This window comes from Oncorhynchus tshawytscha, linkage group LG25 (genome assembly GCF_018296145.1).
Source record: "Oncorhynchus tshawytscha isolate Ot180627B linkage group LG25, Otsh_v2.0, whole genome shotgun sequence".
NCBI lineage: Eukaryota > Metazoa > Chordata > Actinopteri > Salmoniformes > Salmonidae > Oncorhynchus > Oncorhynchus tshawytscha.
The window spans coordinates 12,558,682-12,567,997 of NC_056453.1; positions in this window are offsets into that span (position 1 = coordinate 12,558,682).

Consider the following 9,316-nt stretch of genomic DNA (forward strand, 5'->3'; position numbering starts at 1 on the left):
TCAAAGCCAGGACAGAGAGACAGAAAAACAGCTTCTATCTCAAGGCCATCAGACTGGTGAACAGCCATCACTAACATAGAGAGGCTGCTACCAACATACAGACTCAAATCTCTGGCCACTTTAATACATTTACTTAATTAAGGTATCACTAGTCACTTTAAATAACACCACTTTAATAATGTTTACATATTATGTTACACATCTCATATGTATATACTGTTCTATACCATCTACTGAATCTTGCCTATGCCTCACGGCCATTGCTCATCCATATATTTACAGTATATGTACATATTCTTATTCATCCCTTTACATTTGTGTGTATAAAGTAGTTGTTGTATTTGTTATAATTTGTTATATTACTTGTTAGATATTACTGCATTGTTGGAACTAGAAGAACAATCATTTACTTACACATCTGCTAACCATGTGTATGTGACCAATAAGATTTTATTTGATTTGATTTTCAGGTCTCTCCAGAGATGTTCGATCGGGTTCAAGTCCGGGCACTGGCTGGGCCACTCAAGGTGTCTTAGCTGTGTGCTTAGGGTCATTGTCTTGTTGGAAGGTGAACCATCGCCTGGTCCTGAGCGCACTGGAGCAGGTTTCATCAAGGATCTCTCTGTACTTTGCTCCGTTCATCTTTGTCTCGATCTCACTGGCGCCGGAGAGGATGGCTGCAGTTTTATTGGCTCTGAACTAACCGTGCTATTTTGTTCGTTTTTTTGCATTGTTTGTAACTTATTTTGTACATAATGTTGCTGCTACCGTCTCTTATGACCGAAAAGAGCTTCTGGACATCAGAACAGCGATTACTCACCTCGAATTGGACTAATAATTTTTCTTTAATGAGTCGGATGGGAAGGATATACAAACACCCGAACAGGCCCTCATCCCGTTATTCGCTGGAGAAAGAAACTGGGATTTCGCAGAAAGAGATCGGAGTGCCTTGTGAGGATCAGGCGACGAGTGGATAATCTGCCTTTGCCATCCGTACTGTTAGCCAACATTCAATTGCTGGAAAATAAATGGTTTGAACTAAAAGCACATATCCTACCAATGGGACATTAAAAACTGTAGTATCTTATGTTTCACCGAGTCGTGGCTGAACTGTCAGAAGGTGAGTTTAGCTGGTGCATGAAGTCAGGCACAGGAGAGCAGAATCAGTGAGCAACGTACTTTACTCAACAAGGCACAAGGTAACAATTACACTTGACCAAAACAAGACGGTAAAGATAATGCACGGGTGAACACAGAACCCATCACAAAACCAGCCATTAAAATAAACCTAACTGAACATGTAATAATCCCGCACAACAGCATGGGGGAAACCGAGGGTTTAAATACAGGAACAAATAATTGTGAAATGGAAAACGGGTGTGTGAAAACAAAGACAAAACCAAAGGAAAAAAAAAAGTGGATCGGCGATTGCTAGTAGACTGGCGATGCCGAGCGCCGCCTGAACAAGGAGAGGCACCGACTTCGGCGGAAGTCGTGACATGAACGACAACATTAATAACATACAGCTGATGGGTTATACACTATCGGCAGGATAGAACAGCATCCTCTGGTAAGACACGGGGCGGGGGCCTATGTATATTTGTAAACAACAGCTGGTGCACGATATCTAAGGAAGTCTAAAGGTTTTGCTCGGCTGAGGTAGAGTATCTCATGATAAGCTGTAGACCACACTATCTACCTAGAGAGTTTGTCTGTATTTTTCCTAGCTGTCTAAATACCACCACAGACCGATGCTGGCACTAAAACTGCACTCAATGAGCTGTATACTGCCATGGGCAAACAGGAAAATGCTCATCCAGAGGTGGCACACCCAGTGGCCGGGGACATTATTGCAGGGAAACTTAAATCAGTTTTACCTAATTTCTATCAGTATGTTAAATATGCAATCAGAGGGGAAAAAACTACACTACATTTACTCCACACACAGACACGCTTACAAAACTCTCCCTTACCCTCCATTTGGCAAATCTGACCATAATTCTATCCTCCTGATTCCTGCTTACAAGCAAAAATTAAAGTAGGAAGCACCGGTGACTCAGTCTGTAAAAAAGTGGTCAGATGAAGCAGATGCTAAACTACAGGACTGTTGCTAGCAAAGACTGGAATATGTTCCGGGATTCTTCCGATGGCTTTGAGGAGTACACCACATCAGTCACTGGCTTCATCAATAAGTGCATCAATGACGTCGCTCCCACAGTAAATGTTACAGGCAACATTCACACTGAGCTAAAGGTTAGAGCTGCCGCTTTAAAGGAGCGGGACTCTAATCCGGAAACTTATAAGAAATCCCGCTATGCCCTCCGATGAACCATCAAACAGGCAAAGTGTTATTACAGGATGAAGCTCAAAGCGTACTACATCGGCTCTGACGCTCGTCGGATGTGGCAGGGCTTGCAAACTATTACAGACTACAAAGGCACTACAGAGGGTAGTGTGAACGGCCCAGTACATCACCGGGGCCAAGCTTACTGCCATCCAGGAAGGCCCTAAAAATGGTCAAAGACTCCAGCCACCCTAGTCATAGACTGTTCTCTTTGCTACCACATGGCAAGCGGTACCAGAGCGCCAAGTCTAGGTCCAAGAGGCTTCTAAACAGCTTCTACCCCCAAGTCATAAGACTCATGAACATCTAATCAAATGGCTACCCAGACTATTTGCCCCCCCCCCACTTCTATGCTGCTGCTACTCTCGATTATTATCTATACATAGTCACTTTAATAACTCTGCCTACATGTACATATTACCTCAATTACCTCGACACCGGTGCCCCCGCACATTGACTCTGTTCCGGTACCCCCTATATATAGCCCTGTTATTGATACTTTAATGCTGCTCTCTAAATGTTTGTTATTTTTATCTCTTACTTTTTTTAGGTATTTTCTTAAAACTGCATTGTTTGTTAAAGGCATGTAAGTAAGCATTTCACTGTAAGATCTACACGCCCATATGACAAATACAATTTGATTTGAAATAGTGTCTCAGTCCCTGCCGCTGAAAAACATCCCAACAGCATGATGCTGCCACCACCATACTTCATGATGCCAGGTTTCCTCCAGACGTGACGCTTGGCATTCAGGCCAAAGAGTTCAATCTTGTTTTCATCAGACCAGAGAATCTTGGTTCTCATGGTCTGAGAGTCTTTAGGTGCCTTTTGATGAGAAGTGGCTTCCGTCTGGCCACTCTACAACAAAGGCTGATTGGTGGAGGGCTGCAGAGATGGTTGTCCTTCTGAAAGGTTCTCCCATCTCCACATAGGAACTCTGGAGCTCTTTCAAAGTGACCATCGGGTTCTTGGTCACCTCCCTGACCAAGGCCCTTCTCCCCCGATTGCTGGTGGTTCCAAACTTGTTCCATTTAAGAATGATGGAGGCCACTGTGTTCTTGGGGACCTTCAAAGCTGCATTATTTTTAGTACCCTTTCCCAGATCTGTGCCTCGACACAATCCTGTCTCGACGCTCTAAGGACAATTCCTTCGACCTCATGGCTTGGTTTTTGCTCTGACATGCACTGTCAGCTGTGAGATCTTATATGTTTGCCTTTCCAAATCATGTCCACTCAATTGAATTTACCACAGTTGGACTCCTATCAAGTTGTAGAAACATCTCAAGGATGATCAATGGAAACAGGATGCACCTGAGCTCAATTTAGCAAAGGGTCTGAACACTTTTGTAAATAAGGCATTTTGTTTACGAGTTTTTATTTTCATTTATCCATTTTTGAAAAAGACTAGCGTAACAAAACGTGGGGAAAGGGACGGGGTCTGAATACTTTCCGAATGCATATATATATATATATAAATACACACCGGTCAAATGTTTTAGAACACCTACTAATTCAAGGGTTTTTCTTCATTTTTACTATTTTCATCAGGTAGTAATCAAACAAGTGTTAAACATATCAAAATATATTTTATATTTGAGATTCTTCAAATAGCCTCCCTTTGTCTTGACAGCTTTGCACACTCTTTGTATTCTCTTAACCAGCTTCGCGAGGTGTGCCTTCCACACCCTGGAATGCATTTCAATTAACAGGTGTGCTTTCTTAAAAGTGAATGTGTGGAATTTATTTCCTTCTTAATGCAATTGAGCCAATCAGTTGTGTTGTGACAAGGTAGAGGTGGTATACAGAAGATAGCCCAATTTTGTAAAAGACCAAGTCCATATTATGGCAAGAACTGCTCAAATAAGCAAAGAGAAACGACAGTCCGTCATTGCTTTAAGACATGAAGGTCAGTCAATACGGAAAATTTCAAGAACTTTGAAGGTTTCTTAAAGTGCAGTCGCAAAAACCATCAAGCATTATGATGAAACTAGCTCTCATGAGTTCAGGAATGGAAGGAATGGAAGACCCAGAGTTACCTCTGCTGCAGAAGATAAGTTACCTGCCTGAAATTGCAGTCCAATCAAATTGTATTAGTCACATGTGCCCGACAGTGAAATGCTTACTTACGAGCTCCTAACCAACAGTGCAGTTAAAAAAAATATGGATAAGGATAAGAGATAAAAGTAACAAGATTAAAGACCTGCAGTAACAGACAGACAGTAACAGAGTTCAAGTAACAGACACGTCAACGTCAACTGTTCAGGGGAGACTGTGAATCAGGCCTCAGGGTAAAATTGCTGCAAAGAAACCACTACTAAAGGACAACAATAATAATAAGAGATTTGTTTAGGCCAAGAAACATGAGCAATGGACATTAGACTGGTGGAAATGTGTCCTTTGGTCTGGAGTCCAAATTTTTGATTTTTGGTTTCAACCTCTGTGATTTTGTGAGACGCGGTGTGGGTGAATGAATGATCTCGGCATGTGTATTTCCTACAGTGAAGCATGGAGGAGGAGGTCTTATGGTGTGGGGCTGCTTTGCTGGTGACACTGTCTGTGATTTATTTAGAATTTAAGGAACACTTAACCAGCATGGATACTACAGCATTCTGCAGCGATACACCATCCCATCTGGTTTGGTCTTAGTGGGACTATAATTTATTTTTCAACAGGACAATGACCCAACACAACACCAGGTTGTGTAAGGGCTATTTTACCAAGGAGGAGAGTGATGAAGTGCTGCATCAGATGAACCTGGCTTCCACAATAACCTGACCTCAACCCAATTGAGATGGTTTGGGATGAGTTGGACCGCAGAGTGAAGGAAAAGCAGCCAACCAGTGTTCAGCATATGTGGGAACTCCTTCAAGACTGTGTAATGGGTGTAAGCGCTCCTGAGATCTAGTTTGGTGAAGAAGCGCGCCCCGTGCATTGACTCTATCGCTGTGGCTATGAGCGGTAGCGGGTAACTATACCTCACCGTGATCTGATTTAGACCCCGGTAGTCACACGGACGCAGACCTCCCTCCATCTTCTTCACAAAAACAAAACTCGAGGAGACTGGTGAAGTGGTGGACCGAATGTACCCCTGACGCAGGAATTCGGAGACATATGTTTCCATAGCCTCCGTCCCCGCCTGTGAGAGGGGATACACGTGACTCCTGGGAAGTGCAGCGTCTACCAGGAGATCTATCGCACAATCGCCCAGTCGATGAGGTGGTAATTGAGTCGCCTTCTTTTTAGAGAAGGCGAGAACCAAATCGGCATATTCAGGGGGAATGAGTACGGTGGAGACCTGGCCTGGACTCTCCACCATAGTAGCACCAATGGAAACCCCTAAACAACTACTTGAGCACTTTCGCGACCACCCCGTGAGAGTCCTCTGTGGCCAAGAAACAGTGGGGTTATGACAAGCTAAACAGGGTAGGCCCAGCACTATGGAAACGCAGGAGAGTCAATAAGGAAAATACTAATTTTCTCTGTGTGACACCCCCTATGCCCAAAGGAGCGGTGACCTCCCTAATTAACCCTGACCCTAATGGTGTTCACATCTAAGGTGTGAACGGGAAGTGCACATCCACGGGAACAATGGGGGTCCCTAAACAATGAGCTAACGCTCTGAATCTACGAGCGCCTTATGCTGGGAGTGTGGGGAAAACTCAGACACAAACATATGTGCAACAGAGGACTCTGGGTGAGAATGGTGCCAGCTTACCTGGGGTGACGCCAGAGCGCCCTGCCTGCTGCCTTGATTCCCAGAGGAACCAACCCGGCACCGACCAGCAGTGTGACCTCTGCGGCCACAGATGGTGCATGAGCGGAAACGCCCTCCTGTCTCCCTGCGCACCGCCCCTCCCAGCTCCATGGGTATTGGAGAGGGGGTGCGGGAGGATGGAACCACCAGACCCCGATCTGGACGTCCGCGAGTAGCCAGCAGGTTGTCCAGCCGGATGGACAGGTCCACCAGCTGGTCGAAAGTGACGATGGTGTCTCTGCAGGCCAGCTCCCGACGGACGTCCTCGCGCAGACTGCAGCGGTAGTGGTCGATCAGGGCCCCGTTGTTCCATCCCACGCCAGCAGCCAGGATTCTAAACTCCAGGGAAAACTCCTGTGCGCTCCTCGTCTCCTGCCTCAGATGGTAGAGGTGCTCACCCGCCGCTCTGCCTTCGGGCGGGTGGTCGAAGACTGCCCGGAAATGGCGGGTGAACTCCTCAAAATGGTCCAACGTCGCATCTCCCTCTCACCACACGGCGTTGGCCCACTCCAGGGCTTTCCCGGTGAGGCACAAGACGAGGGCATACACCCTCTCATGGTCCAATGGAGCTGGGTGGACCGTGGCCAGATAGAGGTTTAGTTGAAGGAGGAACCCCTGGCAGTTGGCAGCACTCCCGTCGTACTCTTGTGGCAAGGAGAGATGGATCCCACTGGGCTCAGGCGGGAAAGGGGCGCTCAGGAGAGACCCCTGTTGTGCTGGTGGAGGCGCTGGAAGAACTCCCTGTCTCTCCCAGCGGTCCATTGTCTGGACAACGCGATCCATAGCGGCCCAGATGGTGAAGCATAACCGCATGCTCCTGGACGAGCTTCTCCACCTCCATGGCCGGGGTACCTTCTCCTGCTGACTCCATAGGTGGTCGGGGATTCTGTAATGGGTGCGTGTTGGTGGCAGGGAAGTCAGGCGCAGGAGAATCGGAACTTGGTAAAAACAGAGTTGTTTAATCAATGCTTCACAAAACTCCAAAACCAAAATTACAAAATAATACAAAGTGGGTACAGAATACGTCGCGTGCCAACACATAATACACAAACATACAATCAAACAATCTCCGACAAGGACATGAGGGAAAACGGAGGGTTAAATACACAACATGTAATTGATGGGATTAAAACCAGGTGTGAAGGAAGACAAGACAAAACCAATGGAAAATGAAAAATGGATCAGTGATGTCCAGAAGGTCGGTGACATCGACCACCGAACACCGCCCGAACAAGGAGAGGGACCGACTTCGCCGGAAGTTGTGACAGACTGTTGGAAAAGCATTTCAGGTGAAGCTGGTTCAGGGCATGCCAAGAGTGTGCAAAGCTGTCATCAAGGCAAAGGGTGGCTATTTGAAGAATCTCAAATATTAAATATGTATTTTGATTTGTTTAACACTTTTTTGGTTACTACTCGATTCCATGTGTGTTTTTTCAGTTTTGATGTCTTCACTATTATTAGTATCACTATTATTACTTCACTATTCTACAATGTAGAAAATAGTAAAAAATAAAGAAAAAGCCTTGAATGAATAGGTGTTCTAAAACTTATGACCGGCAGTGTATATATACAGTTGAAGTCGGAAGTTTACATACACGTAGGTTGGAATCATTAAAACTTGTTTTTTCAATCACTCCACTAATTTCTTGTCAACAAACTATAGTTTTGGCAAGTCGGTTAGGACATCTACTTTGTTCATGACACAAGTAATTTTTCCAACAATTGTTTACAGACAGATTATTTCTCTTAAAATTCACAGTATCACAATTCCAGTGGGTCAGAAGTTTACATACACTAAGCTGACTGTGCCTTTACACAGCTTGGAAAATTCCAGAAAATTATGTCATGGCCTCAGAAGCTTCCGATAGGCTAATTGACATAATTTGAGTCAATAGGAGGTGTACCTGTGGATGTATTTCAAGGCCCACCTTCAAACTCTGCTTGACATCATGAGAAAATCATGAAGAAATCAGCCAAGACCTGTCTGTTTCATCCTTGGGAGCAATTTCCAAACTCCTGAAGGTACCACATTCATCTGTACAAACAATAGTACGCAAGTATAAACACCATGGGACCACGCAGCTGTCATACCGCTCAGGAAAGAGAAGCGTTCTGTCTCCTAGAGTATCTATATCCAGAGTAAAACGAGTCCTATAGCGACATAACCTGAAAGGCCGCTCAGCAAGGAAGAAGCCACTTCTCCAAAACCACCATAAAAAAACAGACTACTGCACATAGGGACAAAGTTTGTACTTTTTGGTGAAATGTCCTCTGGTCTGATGAAACAAAAATAGAACTGTTTGGCTATAATGACCATTGTTATGTTTGGAGGAAAAAGAGGTTGGCTTGCAACCCGAAGAACACCATCCCAACCATAAAGCATGGGGATGACAGCATCATGTTGTGGGGGTGCTTTGCTGCAGGAGGGACTGGTGCACAACACAAAATAGATGGCGTCATGAGGAACGGAAAAATATGTGGATATATTAAAGCAACATCTCAAGACATCAGTTATGGCTTGGTCGCAAATGGGTCTTCTGAATGGCCAATGACCCCAAGCATACTTCCAAAGTTGTGGCAAAATGGCTTAAGGACAACAAAGTCAAGGTATTGGAGGGGCCATCACAAAGCCCTGACCTCAATCCTATAGAAAATGTGTGGGCAGAACTGAAAAGCGTGTGCGAGCGAGGAGACCTGCAAACCTGTCTCAGTTACACGAGCTCTGTCAGGAGCAGGAGCACTGCCTCATGCAGTGCGACTCATCTCCTTCGCATAGAGTTGATCAGGCTGTTGATTGTGGAGCGTTGTCCCACTGCTCTTCAATAGGTGTGTGAAGTTGCTGTATATTGGCGGGAACTGGAACCCCCTGTCGTATACGTCGATCTAGAGCATCCCAAACATTTCTGGTGAGTATGCATGTCATGGATGAACTGGGACATTTTCAGCTTCCGAAATAGTGTACAGATCCTTGCAAAATCGGGCCGTGCATTATCATGCGGAAACACGAGGTGATGGCGGCGGATGAATGGCACGACAATGAGCCTCAGGATCTCGTCACAATATCTCTGTGCATTCAAATTGCCGTTGATAAAATGCAATTGTGTTCATTGTCCATAGCTTATGCCTGCCCATACCATAACCCCACCGCCTCCATGTGGTACTCTGTTCACAACGTCTGCCATCTGCCCGGTACAGTTGAAACAGGGATTCGTCTGTTA